Source organism: Tasmannia lanceolata, unplaced genomic scaffold (genome assembly GCF_043159265.1).
Source record: "Tasmannia lanceolata isolate RefF3 unplaced genomic scaffold, GAP_Taslan_0.1 ptg000029l, whole genome shotgun sequence".
NCBI classification, from domain to species: Eukaryota; Viridiplantae; Streptophyta; class Magnoliopsida; order Canellales; family Winteraceae; genus Tasmannia; species Tasmannia lanceolata.
In genome coordinates, this window is record NW_027518706.1 from 10,833,268 (window position 1) to 10,851,152 (window position 17,885).

The window sequence follows — 17,885 nt, forward strand, 5'->3', positions numbered from 1 at the left end:
TTTGAGCCTCCATGGCTTCAGCAGCCTTGACCAGTTTCTTCTTCTCTGCGGCCAGATCCTCCTTCAACAACCCCTTCTCCTCTCTACTCGCCCGATGCTCGTTTGAAGCTCCTGCACCTCAGCGGCCAACTTTCCGTTCACCTCTTCAGATGCAGTAATGGCTTGGGAGAACTTCTTACTCTTCTCCTTGAGGTCATTATAGTAAAGCAAGATCTGAAGAAAGAAACATGCATCAGTATGGTGAAAGGAAGAAATGGGCAGAAAGTTAGCAAACGGATCACCACTTCCTTACCTGGTAAGCTGAGGATAGCACAGCCTCCTCTCCTGTAGCTGGCGGCTCGTGAAGGATCTGTTGCTTGTCCTTCCGCAGCAAACACTTGCTCATGAGCTCTGCTGCTACTCGGCTCTCGCCTAGGGCAGTGTCATCCTTCAGAACGGCCCAATTGGGTCGAAAGACGTGCTCACTAAGCCCCGTAGGAGGACGAGCCCCATAACCGGTTCCGGTAGAAGCACCACCGGACTTAGAAGAGCCACCGCCCTGAGCAAAGGGGCCTATTAGCTTCACCGTAGTCTTGGGCCTCTGGGATGGGGGTGGAGTGCCCTGTGACGGGGCCGGACTCCCCAGTACAGTCGCCTTTCTCTTCTGGCACTCCTGTTGTGCCTGTGCAGCACCCTCCTGTGCCCGTGGCTGGGCTCCCTGTCTTATCTTCTCGACAGTCGATTGTTTCTTCATTTCTGCCAGACAAGCAAGCAGTCAGAAGCAAGCATATAAAAGTAAACATATTTTAAAAGACAAGTCTAGCTACATACGTTCTGGAGTCGCGGCACTCACGCCCAGTCCAACTAGCACCTCCTCTCCTGAGAACTCTGCACAGCGGATAAGGCCTGATTGCTCAATCTCCTTCCGCATCAAGGCGAAAGTCTCTTTGTCCTCACTCTCGAGGAGCGGCTTTCGACTTAATTTGGAAGTGTCCGGAGTGTCCCACACTAGAGGGACAGGCCAGGGCTCACTGACCTCCTTATCCTCGACATAGAAGAACCTATTCTTCCATGAATGTATTGACGAGGGGATACCGGTGATGATTTTGAGTTCAGGGCGCTGGCTGATGTAGATCCAGCCCCCTTCCTTATGCCTCTTCAGATGTGCACAAGCACGGAACAGCGACAAGCTCACTCTCCTCTCTAACCGGCCGTGGACAAGATACAAGAACCCAGTCAGTAGTCTCCATGAGTTCGGAGCTACTTGAGCTGGGGCCAGTCCGTAGTATCGAAGCACCGCTGCGAAGAATGGGTGCAGAGGAAATCGGAGTCCCGCCCTCATCGACTCCTCATAAATACAGAGATCTCGACTCTCGTTACAGGCTCTGTCTCCCTCTATAGCTGCCTTCAGTTCAAATCTTGGAGGCACACAGTACTTATTCCTAATGTCGCCTAGCATGGACCTGGTGAGGTAGTTCTCTTCGACTAGAGCTCGCAGGTTGTATTTTGGGTTGGCATCCATCCGCGCTCTAGCGACTACCTCCACCGCCTGACCAGGAGGGAATGTTGTAGACGCCTCAGCAACGTCACTTTCAACACTCCCTTCTGCTCGGGAGAGACTAACAGTGGGGAGTGGAGTGGCGTTTAAGTCTAAAAACACCTCCTCCTTGTCCCCTTCGTCGTCACTATCTACAAGATCTACTCTAGCGGACGTCCTAGCCATTACAGGCTCCTGCGGCGGCCTAAATTCTGAACTACTGCTAGTGGAGGACTCCGTACCGGACTCGGAACTCGAACTACTATCAGACATGTAGTAAAGAGAAGGGCTGAGAGGAATACCGGTGAGTGGACTCGTCAAGTCCTTGCGCAACTCGAACTGCGAACTGGGAACTGCGAACTGCGAACTGAGAACTGAGAAGTCGAAGCTCCCAGAGCAAGAAAAAGAAGAAAAGATGAAAAGTAAAAAGTAAAGAATGAAAGGGGGTAAAACCTCCTTTTATAGCTTTTCAGAGGCGGTGGGGCATTAAATACGACGCACGCATCTCGAGGACACTCGAATGGCGCCACGTGTCCCATATTTATGACGGACACATTCTCCCACTCAAAAAAATACGATCAAGCACGCGCGTGTCCCTACGTGCATGAAAATTCACATCTCCGCTCCGTACTACATGCTCCGCACTCCATGCTCCGTACTACATGCTCCGCACTCCATGCTCCGTACTCCGTACTGGATCTTTAAATCCGAACTGGATATAACGCGTTTCAACAAAACGACAAAAACCAGTCCGGTCCGAACCGGACTGACCGCAAGACGACAAAAATCAGTCCGGGAAAATCCGAACTGGATATAACGCGTTTCAACAAAACGACAAAAACCAGTCCGGTCCGAACCGGACTGGCCGCTAGACGACAAAAATCAGTCCGGGAAAATCCGAACTGGATATAACGCGTTTCAGCAAAACGACAAAAACCAGTCCGGTCCGAACCGGACTGGCCGCAAGACGACAAAAATCAGTCCGGGAAAATCCGAACTGGATATAAGGCGTTTCAACAAAACGACAAAAACCAGTCCAGTCCGAACCGGACTGGCCGCTAGACGACAAAAATGAGTCCGGGAAAATCCGAACTGGATATAACGCGTTTCAACAAAACGACAAAAACCAGTCCGGTCCGAACCGGACTGGCCGCTAGACGACAAAAATGAGTCCACATCCGGACTCAACTTCCAGCCGGACTCCGGACTCAACTTCCAGCCGGACTCCGGACTGGACCTCCGGACTCCACTTCCAGCCGGACTCCGGACTGGACCTCCGGACTCAACTTCCAGCCGGACTCCGGACTGGACCTCCAGCCGGACTCCGGACTGGACCTCCGGACTCCACTTCCAGCCGGACTCTGGACTGGACCTCCGGACTCAACTTCCAGCCGGACTCCGGACTGGACCTCCGGACTCCACTTCCAGCCGGACTTCGGACTCCACTTCCAGCCGGACTCCGGACTGGACCTCCGGACTCCACTTCCAGCCGGACTCCGGACTCCACTTCCAGCCGAACTCCGGACTGGACCTCCGGACTCCACTTCCAGCCGAACTCCGGACTGGATCTCCGGACTCCACTTCCAGCCGGACTCCGGACTCCACTTCCAGCCGGACTCCGGACTGGATCTCCGGACTCCACTTCCAGCTGGACTCCGGACTGGACCTCCAGACTGAACCCTCCGATTCACTTCCACACAACACCTGTCCATCCAGATAAGCGATCAACCACACTTTCCCAAGTCACTCAATGACTTGGAAAACTGGGGGGCAACTGATGGGGTGTAAAAACTCCAGCCACTCACAGGCTGCCACCTGTCCCAGAGCAGGTGAATTCCAGCCACTCACAGCCTGCCACCTGTCCCAGAGTAGGTGAACTCCAGCCACTCACAGCCTGCCACCTGTACTGGAGTAGGTGAACTCCAGCCTCTTACAGGCCGCCATCTGTCCTGGACACCTGTCCAGGACACCTCACCAGGTTTTCCCTATAAAAAGGGATTCAAAGCTCAAACCAATGGGTAATGCGAAAATCCCTTCTCTCCCTAAACTCTTAGACATCTCCCCTTCACTCCTGCTCATACTGACTTGAGTGTCGAAGGGCCTGTCCGGAGTAAAACCCGGTCTGGTCTTCTGACCTCGCTTGCCTTGTGCAGGACTCAGCCCTCATAGCAGGACTCTCTCTCTCGACCACCTCACTCCTCGTTCACCTCGGTCCTTCAGGACTCAGCTCCCCTAGTCATCCAGCTCAGCTCTTACATCACTGCTGTACCTGTTACCGATTTTAGGTCTAACAGTACCTTTTGAAAAATACGGGACACACCATATAAAATCTATTACTAAAAAAATTAGAAATATTTTGTCATGGTTGCCAAACATGCCCTATTTGGATTGGAGGAATTTCCTATATTTGATATCAAAACTGCAATGTTTTGATAGTCGTACATTATTTAAAGGGCTGTCCGAAGAGCAGCTTCGTGCATCTTATCAAAACAATGGAGTGCTGAAATCATTCACCCAGTAGAGAGCTTTTTAGGGGCACGGCCTATTCCTGTTGTAGAGATAAACTTATGAATGGTATGGGATCATTGAAAAAGTAGTTCACGCCAGTGTACTATTACTCATCCATATTTTTCCTTGGAAGAATAGGGCAAAACACCACATGATTTAACAAAATTTCCCCCAAAATTGTACCATGGATGTGTACACCTCCATACATGCAATTTGAATACCTATCCAAAGTGAAACCAATCTTGGTCATACATTATACCAAAGGCAATAAGTGGCCCACCATATCAATGGCCCCAATCACCACAAGACGTACTTCATTCAATAATCAATATTTGGTGTAGAGGAAGCAGCAAAAGGTAAGATCACTGTCCCTTGGAAAGAAAAACTTGAATCCACAAGGAAAAACTAAATAAGCAATTCTTATTCAATGAAAATCTGTTTCAATACACGACACGCCCACAAGACGTACTTGAATGAATCTTGTCCTCGAGTTTAGTCCTGATTACTCAAGTGCAAGGTGTACTCATACAGATTAGCAGCGTTTAAGTTGGAGGAAATTGACTTGTCATCAGGAAGATAGACCACATAGGCGTTGTCATTGATTTTCTTCAGTATCTTATAGGGTCCATATTTCTTGTTCTTCAATTTGTGAAGGTACCTGATGGGCACATCATCTTGGCTATTAGCTGAACCATCTCCGGTGAGAGATTTGGTCAACCAAGTCGAAAAAGAAGCACCTTGCCCATATTGATACCCTGAAAAAGGTATTCCAGTTGCATATCGGTATCCATATGCCTCTACTCCTTGTTAGTCTTTTGTTAATTATAAACATGTCATTCTTAGTCTTTTTTACCATTGGTAGTTATGTTGGTTGAGAGAAGTTGTAAGGGCTATCTACATAAAGCCCATCTCACCTCATTTTTCACTTAGACTCTGATTTTGAGATTTGTGAGATTAGAGAGTTGCTCTTATTTGGAGAGAGAGAGAGAGAGAGAGAGAGAGAGAGAGAGAGAGTTGGCGGCTCTTCTTTATTATTGTATATGTTCTTTGAGAAAATGGAATTGTAGGCTAGTGTAATACCCTTTTTCTAGATCTCATCTATCATTCCTTGATGAATACAAGAACACGCAATGATCGAGATCAGTTCGCAATCACTGGAGGATTTAAACACTTGCATTCCCCTGTGTCACGGGCTTAGCAATTTCGTTAGCTAAAACCGTGCGACACTTGTACTTAGCACCCCAATGCTTAGCACAAGTCAGCCTTCTACCCAACTAGAGCAACACTTAGACAAAGAGAACACACACAATGTTAAGCAGGAGAGCTTCTATTACTTGAAGAAAGCTTACAACTTTCTGAGGTAGTTTACAAATGAGGGGCTCTTCCCCTTTTATAGGCATTGAGGGATCATTCTAGATCCCTTTCTACATACTTATTTCTCTTGATTATTCTTAGATATTTCAAGCATATTCTTTACAAAATGTCTAACACACTTCTAGAATATTTACACACTCCCACTTCTACAGCCTTCTACCCTTCTACCAAGTTCTAGAAGGTTCTAGAATAATCTACATAATTCTAGAGGGTCTAGAAGATTCTAGAGTACCCTTCATAATTCTAGAGATGTTTAGAACATTCTTGGTCATTCCGAAATCTTCTACGTTATTCTAGATATGTCTATAAGTTTCTAGAATTCTTCCTGTGACACTTGCTTGAATAATCATGTAAGAGCGTTGGAGAATTCAGCATTAGATCAGCTCATTACAGCACATCAATTTCAAATTTGTAAGATTTTTCCAAAAACATTCCAAATTTAAGCATTTTCAGTTTCTTTCTTGCTCTTGTTCTATATAAAGCCACAATGTACATATCTTTGCATAGATCCAGTTAATATCTAGCCAAATCTGGACAGATCTTAAAGATTTGATTACGCTTCCTCAACGCCGCCTGCATCAGTACCCATAGGAAACGCTCCTTAAGGTGGACCATCACCATGTCACCCTCTTTGAACACCTTCAGTTTTTTGTTTGGTGGACCATCACCATGTCACCATCTTTGAACACCTTAAGTTGTTCGTACTTACCTGTGGCTTTTTAGTACTTGGTATTAAAGAGTCTTCATGTTGCTTCATAGCATCTATCTGAATTCCTTAGATTGTATCAACCAAACATTCCTTTGTTGTATTAGCACCAGTGGGCAACGAGTCATTAGCCAAATCTAATGGATGTCTTGGCATCTATCAGTATGCAATATGAAAATGTGACTTTCCTATGGACCTATTCACAGTACTATTGTAACCAAACCCAGCCTGAGCAAGAGACAGATCCCATAGTTCAGGCTTGTTGCAATCTCTATTTGACCATAAGTTTGTGGGTGGAAAGTGCTGATGGCACTATAGGAATGCATCGAACCTCCTCCATAGAGTCTACCAAAATGACTAAGAAACTTAGTGTCACGATCCAAGCGAGCTACTTCATGAAAGAACAAATTGACTACATTAGCTGCCTCTGAAGTCTTCGTGCAAGAAAGAAGTGTGCACCCCATTGAGTAAGTGGTAGACACAATATTCCAGATTTAATTCTGAGTTGGGTTAAGGTTTAGGCCTTAGGCTAGTTCACTTGACCCAAGCCAGACCCCAGATCTCTTTTTCTTGCAAAGTTCTGCCATTCTAAGGAAACAAAAAGGTTTTTGTATTTTTTCCCTTTTTTTGTACGGTGCCAACCCGAACCCAACCTTACCCAAGTTAAAAAGGTTAGGTTAGGGTTGAGATCTTAAAAGGCAAGTTGGGTTAGGGTTAACCCTCCTCAAACCTAGATTTGGGTTGGGTTGGGTTGAGTTGAGTTGGGTTAGGGTTGAAGCATTCTTACCTCAAGTTGGACAAGGGTTGTAACCCGGCCCGAGTTGCACTCATAATTTTCCACGCAACTTTGGGCCTAGAAATGGGCTGAAGCCCAATCTATTTTACGATCCAGAAGCATGGGCCCATTAAGGTAACTAACCTCAAAGCCCAGATTAGTATTACCATAGTCTCTCTCTCTAAATCCAAGCCGTCCAACGAAAATCAAAGGATCGCTGCCGTTCTTATAGTCTCTCTCCATCCTGAGGGTTTTTCTCCGAAGCTAGGGTTTACAGGTTCGACGATTTTGCTTTCCCATTTTCTTCTTTCTTTTCCTATTTTTCATTCATTATTTTCTAATTTGCGACATTTTTATTTTCGTCTAGGACTCCTGTTCCATTCTCGCAGGAGCCGATTTAGGTATGCCTGTAAATTTACTTTTTTTTTTTTTTTTCCAGTGATTCTATTCTTAAATTATCGGGCTAGGGTTTGGAGTTTCTGATTTTACTTCTCTAGGGTTTGGAGTTTGTTTTTCTTTGGGGATTTCTATCTTGACGTTAAAGTAAAGGGTAATTTTACTTAGTTTTACTTTATGATAGAGTTTGAAGATCGTGGTTTTACGTTTCCGTTTGTGATTGAGGAGAAAGGGAATTATGGGTTTATATTTTTGCTCGCTCAGCATGTGGAAACTAGAAACTAAGAAAATGTTTAACTGCAAGGCATCCTTATACGTGGGTTTACTCCTTTACATTGATACATAAATTAAAAGCAGAGCTTGTTGATTGGCTATTACATGTAATCTGTATTTCACACATGCATATGTGCATCCATGGAACAAGTTGCATCTAGATACCTTATGGGTTTTATGGAAGGAAAGGAATTATTGGGTATTCAGAAGAGTTCTTTAAAAGCCCCTAATTTATCTTCTCAAAGGTTCTCCCTTTAACTATATCCTGGGTAAGTGTGGAAAGAGATTTGTGCTAGTACTGAACAGGTGGTTGTCCCATTGGGGGGAATGTGAACCCCTGGCCCAAATGGGCTGAAACTGAACTTTGATGGGTCCAACATGGGGGAATCCCTGGTCAACAGGAGTTGAGGATCTTCTTAGAGACGATAATGGAGCGACAAGGTGGACATTCTCGGATCCTATTGGGATTGCAGATTCAAATGAAGCGGATGTTAAGAAGATTCTATTTGGGATTAGAATAATCGGCAGTAAGCTGTTGGATCGTACAATTGTGAAGGGCGACTCCTTCAATGCCATCAGATGGTTCAAGGGAAGTCACCCTCATCCCTGGAGAATTGCCCAGTGGATAGAAAAGATTCAAGAGCGGGTGGGGCTTCTTCTATCTCCTTCCAGCATGTTAGAAAATCTGTAAATTCAGAGGCCGACATGTTAGCTAGGGTTGATGTTGCAAGAGAGCGCGTAGAGCTTTTTGATTTTCTTCCCCACCGAGAGATATGGTTCACTGCGTCCCCTACATTTCTGTAAGACTAATTCCTTGTATTGACCATCTGGGTCGTAAGACCATCTTGATTACAAGGTTTATTGACTCGTAATAAAATCTCTAAACACACACACACACACACTTGTGCGTCAAGGGCTATTTTTGTAATTTCACAGCCAATAGTTATTGTATTATTGTTTTGGGCTTCCGTTGGATTCATGTGCCGATATTAGGAGGCTTGTTTGGACAACCGTGACACTTTGTTGGCTTCGTATCCTTGCACTCTCTCCAGCTAACATTTTGCCTGCAATCTCATCAAGTTCCTCATGGACTGGAGCAACCAACCACATTCTTGGTGACTTGGTGCACTTCAAACCCTAGTTTGATATCGGAGACTATGTATTTAGTCAGTGATATGAATGATACGATCACATCGGTTAGTGCAGTAGTTTTGACTGATGCATAAATTATCCTTTCTTAGAATGTTTCCTAATGTTAAGGATGTGTTACTATTAGCATCACAAGTTGTGGATGTGTTTTAATGTAATTTGAAATGCGAAAGGTCCCTGATGTGTTAGTGAGCAAGGGTACTGGAGTAGACTGAGTTAACTAGTGGACACTGCATGGGGCCTCTACACTTTAGATAAAACGACATGGACCTCACATGTTCATTTTCTTCATCTGTGTTCCAGCATTTAGGATGCCACTTGTTAAGTGATACATGCTATTAGGAATATTTTGTTCACACAAAAGTTCTTCAATGACCTTTTCTCTAATACAAATAAGTAGTGGGTTTGTCATGTTGTTTCTCACTGCATGATATGATGAAAAGGTTGGCATGAGTGCCCCATGGTTGGCTCATATACAATGTGGTTAAAGTGAAACTTGGGTGTGAATAAAATTAATGACCATTTTATTGAGGACTTATATGATTGAAAATGAACAGGTAAATGGAATTACAATGCAACTAGAGCACATCCTATGCGTGTATGCTGTTTAGGTTTTTGCTACCTCCTAGTTATTTAATCTGTGTTTAATGAATTTTTTGAGACATGGTTGAGTCTGAAATCAGAAAGTAACATGTCTGTAATTGTGGTTGAAGAAAAAGCTGCATATATTGACATTGGCGACGGAGAGCTATCTATCACTGGTGTGCGTTTTTGCAGATGTGTTGCAGTGACATTGGATGCTTGGTGGGACTCCATCGTTGGGAATCATGGAAGCATAGTTGATGGTCATCACAACGACTACTTGAACTTGTATGGCTTTGGAGGAGCTTAAAAAGATGGGTGGATGGGTTGTATGTGGGAATTTTAATGTGCTTGAATGCCTTATGAAGAAGCAAAAGTTCCAATTGATGTACCTAATGCCTTGTTTATTTTGAAAGGCACACGGTTTTGATTAACAAGAACAAAGCTTCGTAGACTACATCGGCAAGGGTGTTAAGTCCGCATGAAGAGTTAGGTGATCCATGTGTTAGATTGCATCACAGTTATCGTATGTGTATGGGAGTTTTTGATATCCTTGTCTGGCTGAATGCCTCATGAAGAGGCAAAAGTTTCAATTGATGTACCTAATGCCTTGTTTATTTTGAAAGGCACAAGGTTTTGATTAGCAAGAACAAAGCTTCGTAAGCTACATCGACAACGGTGTTAAGTCCGCATGAAAGTTTGGTGATCCATGTGTTAGATTGCATCACAATTATCGTATGTGTTTGGGAGTTTTTAATATACTTGTCTGGCTGAATGCCTCATGAGGAGGCAAAAGTTCCTGTTGAAGTGTCTAATGCTTTGTTTCTTTCGAAAGGCACGGGCATCCAATAAATTGCCAAGTACATACATTCCAATCATGTGTTCACTAGAATAAGACACGAGTAAATACAATTCATGTGTTAAAAAATACAGTATGTGCTTTAGGTAGATGCATTTTTTTTTGGGAAAGGTTATCAGCACTACTGTCTTTTGATGAGGGCACTCCTCACTTTATTAAAAGTACAGTATGGCCCGCATCATAGGATGATCCAAACCGTTGGTGCGTACATCTAGCCCTCCCCAGACCCCGCAATGGCGGTAGTCTCGTGCACTGGCCGCCCTTTTTTTTTGTTGGGAAAGGATATCACGACCATTTTTTAATAACTGCACAAACCCAGCTTGTCTTTTCTTTTTTAATTGGCTTTGTGAAAGATTTTTGGGAACTTTAATCACCTTTGACAGCTCTTTAAATAATGAAAGACGAGATGAGTTAGTGCAAATATCAAAACCTGGTCATGCTCATATCATTTCATTTTTTGTTTTGAAATGGCTTTTGAAAGCCACAGAGCCTTTAAAAGATTGTAAACTAGGTATATTAAAAAAAAAATCATTTCCCATTCAATTTGCCCACCACACAACAGCAACCTCTACATAAACATTCTAGTCTCTCATTCTACGAAGAGAACGAAACCTCCTTCTTCCCTCCTTTATAATCCCCTCACCTCTTCTCGTTCTTCACATCTCTCTCTCTCTCTCTCTCTCTCTCTCTCTCTCTCACTCACACACACACACACACACACACACATTTTCTAACCATGGTGTGGTGGTACAAAGTTGCCTTGAGTACTTAGTAATCACTGGCTACAAAATTAAGGATATCAAACTAGCCAAGAAAGCATGGATCCTCCCTGGCCAATCCTACACCGTATTCTATATCTCCTCCCCCATAAACTACACATTCAATGTCCAAGCGATGAGCGCCGAGAAGCTCCCCTTCCTCCTCCCCGCCGTCTTCACCATCGGCCCACGAGGAGACGACTTCGATAGCCTTCTCAAATACGCCAAACTCATGTCGTCCCACGACAAGCTATCCCACCACGTCAAAGAGCTCGTTCAAGGCGTAATCGAAGGAGAGACCCCCGTCCTAGCCGCATCCATGACAATGGAGGAAATCTTCAGAGGCACCAAAGATTTTAAACAAGAAGTGTTTGAGAAGGTTCAACTTGAATTGAACCAATTTGTTGTTGATTTATAACGCGAATGTCAAGCAACTTGTGGATGTTCAAGGCCATGAGTACTTTTCGTACTTGGGGCAAACGACCCAGATGGAAGCTGCGAACCAAGCCAAGGTGGATGTGGCTGAGGCTAGGATGAAAGGGGAGATTGGGTCTAAGCTAAGGGAGGGGCAGACCACGCAAAATGCGGCGAAGATCGATGCGGAGACAAAGATTTTCTCGACGAAAAGGCAAGGGGAGGGGAAGAAGGAGGAGATTAAGGTGAAGGCCGAGGTGAAGATTTTTGAGAACGAGTGGGATGCTGATGTGGCAAAGGCAAATGCTGAGTTGGCGACTAAGAAGGCTTCGTGGTCCCAACAGACACAGATGGCGGAGGTTGAAGTGGCAAAGGCGGTGGCGATTAGAGAGGCTGAGTTGCAGAGGGAGGTGGAGAGGAGGAATGCTTTAACTCGGACAGAGAAGCTGAAGGCTGAGTTACTTAGTAAGGCTAGTGTTGAGTATGAGACCAGGGTATGTATGATTTTGTTATCTTATCATTGAAAAATGATATTCCAACCCCTTTTGTTTTCCCTTGTTCCCAACCTAGGCCTTGCTTAAGAATAAAATTAGGCTCTATAAGGATTGCGAGGAAAACATTTCTGATGAAATGTATTTTCTTGGAAAGTTATTTCTTTCCAATATTTAGAGGGAAATAATATGATTGTGGTTAATTTAGAGGGTTATCATCATAAATTGAATGTCCCTCTCACTAAAAGTAGAATAGGGTAGGTTCAAGTTAGGGCTGCAACTTGGGTGGGGTAAAACCCGACCCGCATTGACCCGTCCCGAAATTAGCTTGGGTTGGGTTCATGTTTCTCGGTTCTCGAGTCGAGCCGGGTCTACGATCCAAAAGCCCGCATGAATCTCGGGTCGAGCCGGGTTTGAAGGGGCCCGATCCGACCCGACCCGACCCGAGTTACTTAAGTTATAGTATGTTTTTTTTCTTCTAAAACTTTGTTAATTTAAAACTGAAAACTTAAAAGTAAAACTCACGCACGCACGCAATCACAGGGACTCTTTCCATCTTCTCTTCGTTTCCCCCCTTTAGCTCTAGGGCTTCAAGTTTCAACTAAATAGTTAATGCACTAAATAGTTTGTTGTTTATCTCATATAAGTATAATCATTTTCACTTGGTAATGCATCAATTTATTCTCTTTGGACTAGTTATTAGTTTGCCATGCTTGAGTTTTTCTACTTCTTATGAGTTGAGTTGCCTTGCCAAACAAGAGTTTTCCTTAAAAAATTGCGTCAACGTAAAAAAACCCGACCCGAGATTTATCATGGGTAGGGCCGGGTTTGGGACTCGTGGGTTTTCCGGAAAAAAACCCGACCCGACCCGAGAGATATTTCTCGGGTAGGGTTGGGTTCTTCAAAACCCGACCTGCCCGACCCGAGTTGCAGCCCTAGTTCAAGTTATCTTTTGTGTGTGTTTAAAAAAAAGTGACAAATTTTAGAATTATTTTTCCCTTCTTAACTTTTTCAAAAACTCCCCGCAATCCAAACAGGGGCATTAGGGAAATGATATTTCCACCCCGTTTTCTACCCAACCACCCCTCTTACCTTTTTATTCCTTTTTTTCCCAAAGCTTTTTAAGAATAACTAAGATACCTAGGAATTTTTGAAGGCTACTGATGTTGGCACTACCATGTTCTGATAATTACACAAACCCAGCTTGTATTTTATATTTTAAACAGCAATAAAAATTTAATACAGTTTCCAAAACCAAAAACAAAAAAGCTCTCAAAAGAGAAGCTGAGTTTATGCACGCAATTGTTAAAACTCCGTAGTGCAAATATCAACAGCTCACTTTTTAAGAAGCTGCTGTTGGATTAAATATCAAGGGTGGTTGGTACCTCCACCGTACAAGGGCCTTATTGTTGTAAGGCCCAACACCATATAATTTCTCTCTAAAAGGTAAGAGTTTTGATTTATGTGAAGTATAGAAGTATAAGTAGATAGTATAGATAATGGCCTCAAAATAGGCCTTAATGTTATATTTGTCAATAGAGGAATGATAAACTGAAGGGTGCCCTTTGCAAAAACCACCTGCAAGGGTGCCCCCATTGGACCATCTATGAAAGTGAATTTATAATGGCCAAAAAATATAAAATTAAATGAATAATAAATGCAGTTTGGTGAGATGGTCCAATGGAGGCGCCCTTGTAGTTGGGTTTTTGTAAGCACACCCTTCAGTTTAGCATTCTTCTTGTAAATATTATTTGCTTTAAAAAACTTTATTTCATTATAGGCCCCCCTTTTTACTTGTATCAAAATACCCCCTTAATCTTTTGGTTTTTTTCAAAACAAAAAATAACAGGTGCAAGAGGCAAATTGGGAGCTCTATAAGAAACAAAAGGCTGCTGAGGCAGTGCTCTATGAGAAGGAGAAAGAGGCCGACGGCCGGCGAGTGGCCGCAGAGGCAGCCCTCTTCGCTCGTCAACAAGCGGCTTTAGGGGAGCTTTACGCCAAGCAAAAGGAGGCAGAGGGACTAGTGGAACTCGCGCAGGCACCAGGCGTCTATGTTAACACATTGCTAAAGGCCTTGGACGGAAATTACGCCAGTTTGAGGGATTACTTGATGATCAACGGGGGATTATTTCAAGAGATCGCGAAGATTAATGCTGGGGCTGTACAAGGATTACAACCAAAGATTAGTGTTTGGACAAATGGCAATGGTGGTGAGATTGCGGGTGGTGGTATGAATGAGGTGGCAGGCGTGTATAAGATGTTACCACCATTATTTAATACATTGAACGAGGAGACAAGGATGCTTCCTCCGGCATGGATGGGGACGCTAAAAAATTCATCAGCTAATTAAAATGAAATTATAAATAGGTGAATGCTAATGGGGAGGCGGATGGGTTGGCTAGAAGTGGGGTTGACCGTTTGGAGTTGGAGTGGTTCGATTTTCTCCCTCCGTAGTTGATTATGTTGTTTTTTGTTATTTTGTTTCTTTTTTCTTTTTCTTTCCGTGTAATTTTGGGTGCGGTCCATCTTGGTCCCCTTCCCTTTCATAATATACTTCTGCCATTTCAAAAAAAAAGGTTCATGTGTGTCGAAAATGGGTGTAATTATCGTATTTTATTTTATTTTGTGTGATGCTAATTTTGTTTTTAATTAATTATGTATTTTTATCAATGCTACTCTTTTTACGCTTATTAAGTATTGAAGAAAATTGTGTCAATCAGCCCAGTTGGATGGATCTTAGCCGCAAGAAATATGTCTCTTTAACATAGGCATACTATAGAGTTTGAAATTTTTTAAGGGCGTGTTTGGATTTAGGGTGGGGGGGAGGATTGGAAAATTTATGGCATAAAGTTTCCATGGAAAATAATATTGCATGGAAAACAATTCTAGGGCCTATAGTAGGTTTGCAATTTTCTCAATTTTTGAAAAATCATTTCATGGAAAATAGGTGTAAATAAAGTAACCTAAAGGCATGTTTGGGTCTAGGGATTGTTTTTTGTTCGAAAGAAAAACTTTTCTAGAATTTTTTTTTTGTTGACGGTTTAGCTCATATCCAAACTTTTCTGGAATTTTGCTCTCTACTGTTAGGATAACAAATTCTTGTTAGTCAATATGAGCCAATCAGAAATTCAAATAAAAGAGACTTCCCCACAATCAGAAATTCTTTATCAGAGAAGAGACTTATCCACAACCGGTTTTGTGATGGGCGGTTTCTTATTTTCCTTTTGGTTTCTTAGTCCTCCTTCTATTAGGAAACATGGTAAGAGTTATGTTAAGTTGGGAAGCCTGATTCTAGTTAGATTAGCGGTGGAGTTAAATAGAAAGAGGAAACGTGGGAGAGTATGGGTTTTATTCTATAAATATGGGTCGTGTATCAAACAAAAAAAATATAACAAACCTAGACGTTCTTCACTCTCCATCTAAGAAACCACCTTCTTGTTCCCTTCTTCTTGTCCTTCACATCTTCACATCACCTTTTATTCTTCTTCTTCTTCATCTTCCAACCATGGTGTGGTGGTACAAAGTAGCCAAGGCTAGTGAGTACCTAGTCATCACTGGTTTCAATATTAAGGATATCAAGCTAGCCAAGAAAGCATGGGTCCTTCCCGGCCAATCGTATACTGTCATCGAAATCTCCCCAGTAAATTATACCATCGAAGTACAAGCCATGAGCGTGGAGAAGCTACCTTTCCTCCTCCCCGCCGTCTTCACCATTGGCCCGCGGGTCGAGGACCATGAAAGCCTTCTCAAATACGCCAAGCTCATGTCCTCCCATAACAAGCTCTCCAAGCATGTCACGGAGCTCGTTCAAGGCGTAATTGAAGGCGGGACCCGTGTCGTCGCCGCGTCCATGACCATGGACCAAATTTTCAAAGGTAACATGCTCTAACATGCTCTCTCAAACATATGTGGATTAAAAATTGATATACGTTTGATTACAATAAAATTGTCAAATCTTCTAATCTAATGCATGCTGATGAAGATCTCACATATTTTAACAGGTACCAAAGAATTCAAACAAAAAGTTCTTGAGAAAGTCCAGCTCGAATTGAACCAATTTGGGTTGTTGATTTATAACGCGAATGTTAAGCAACTTGTGGATGTTCAAGGCCATGAGTACTTTTCTTACTTGGGGCAAAAGACCCAGATGGAAGCTGCGAACCAAGCCAAGGTGGATGTGGCCGAGGCTAGGATGAAAGGGGAGATTGGGTCTAAGCTAAGGGAGGGGCAGACCAAGCAGAATGCGGCGAAGATTGATGCGGAGACAAAGATTTTCTCTACGAATAGGCAAGGGGAAGGGAAGAAAGAGGAGATTAAGGTGAAGTCTGAGGTAGAGATTTTTGAGAACCAAAGGGAGGCTGATGTGGCAAAGATGAATGCTGAGTTGGCGACGAAGAAGGCTTCGTGGGCCCAACAGGCACAGATGGCGGAGGTTGAGGCCGCAAAGGCGGTGGCGATTAGAGAGGCTGAGTTGCAGAGGGAGGTGGAGAGTAGGAATGCTTTAACTCGGACAGAGAAGCTAAAGGCTGAGTTTCTTAGAAAGGCTACTGTTGAGTATGAGACCAAGGTAAGTATGATTTTGTTAATTTATCATTCGATATTGTTATTTCCTCCCCTTTTGGTTTGTCTTCTTCCCAACCTACCGAGGCCGTTGCTTAAGAATAAAATTAGTAGCTCTGTTTGGATTGCAAGTAAAAATTTCTGATGCAGTTATTTTTCTTGGTTAAGTTTTTTCGTTCCATGATTCAGAGGTGAATAATATGATTCTGGTTAATTATGTTCCACCCTTTCTAAACTTTCCTGCAATCCATACAGGGCCTGAAATTATGTTCCACCCTTTCTAGTCAACCACCCCTGTTACCTTTTCTCTTCAGTTCTCTATGGATTTTTTTAATGCTATTTATATTGGTACTACCATGTTGTGATAATTGCACAAACTCAGCTTGTCCTTTGTTATTTAATCAGTGATCAAAAGTTATTATAGTTCCCAATATGCTCGTAAAAGCTAATAAAAAATGAAAAGACAAGTTGAGATTGTACAATTATTGAAACATAAATTGCAGTGCAAATATCACTAGCCTTTTTATTTGCTATATAAAAGTAAACTGTAAGTATAGTATAGATGTATAAGTAGATGATATAGTAATGGCCTCCAAAGAGACCTCAATGTTCTATTTGCAAATAGAGTGCTAAACGGAAGGGCGCCCTTGCAGCTGGGTTTTTGGAAGGGCCTTGTAAAAATTATTAGCTTTACAAAACTTTACTTGCATATAGAGCCCTTCTTAGCTTGTATACAAATACCTCCTTCATCTTTGAATTTTGTTTATAAAAAAGCAGGTGCAAGAGGCAAATTGGAAACTCTATAAGAAGCAAAAGGCTGCAGAGGCAGAGCTCTATCAGAGGGAGAAGGAGGCCGAAGCCCACCGAGTGGCCGCAGAGGCAGCCCTCTTCGCTCATCAGCAAACGGCTTTAGGGGAGCTCTACGCAAAGCAAAAGGAGGCAGAGGGAGTAGTGGCACTCGCGCAGGCACAGGGCGTCTATGTTAACACATTGCTCAAGGCTTTAGATGGAAATTATGCGAACTTGAGGGATTACTTGATGATCAATGGGGGATTGTTTCAAGAGATGGCTAAGATCAATGCTGGGGCCATACAAGGATTACAACCAAAGATCAGTGTTTGGACTAATGGCAATGGCGGTGAGGTTGCGGGTGGTGGTATGAGTGAAGTGGCGGGCGTGTATAAGATGTTACCGCCATTATTTAAGACCGTGCACGAGCAGACGGGAATGCTGCCTCCAGCATGGATGGGCACGCTAGAAGATTCATCAGAATGATTAATGATTCATCAGCTATTTTATTTTATTTTTCATTTTTTTATTGATTTCGTGGGAGTTAAATGTTTAGTCAGATAGTTTCTTTCTTATCTTGATATAGAAGAACAAAAGAGTAGAAATTTAGTTTGCATCTTTTCTACATTTTTTGTAGCATGTTCTCTAGATTTTGATTCTACTTGGTTGCTATTTTAGTTGGGTTTTTAAGAGTTTCTGTATTTAGTTGGCTGGATGTATACTAGTGGAATTTCG

General features: G+C 43.0%; 1 long non-coding RNA gene and 2 pseudogenes across 1 annotated transcript; all 3 read left to right on the top strand.

Annotated features, from left to right (window-relative positions):
- The first annotated feature begins 7,003 nt into the window (after nucleotides 1–7,003).
- Nucleotides 7,004–10,159, top strand: LOC143859325 (uncharacterized). Its single transcript, XR_013239231.1, has 3 exons — nucleotides 7,004–7,156; nucleotides 7,247–7,280; nucleotides 9,475–10,159. It is a non-coding gene; the product is annotated as an uncharacterized LOC143859325 (long non-coding RNA).
- Nucleotides 10,160–10,371: 212 nt separating this feature from the next.
- Nucleotides 10,372–14,540, top strand: LOC143859041 (flotillin-like protein 4 pseudogene; annotated as a pseudogene).
- A 586-nt stretch (nucleotides 14,541–15,126) lies between these two features.
- On the top strand, nucleotides 15,127–17,636 carry LOC143859042 (flotillin-like protein 4 pseudogene; annotated as a pseudogene).
- The last annotated feature ends 249 nt before the right edge of the window (nucleotides 17,637–17,885 follow it).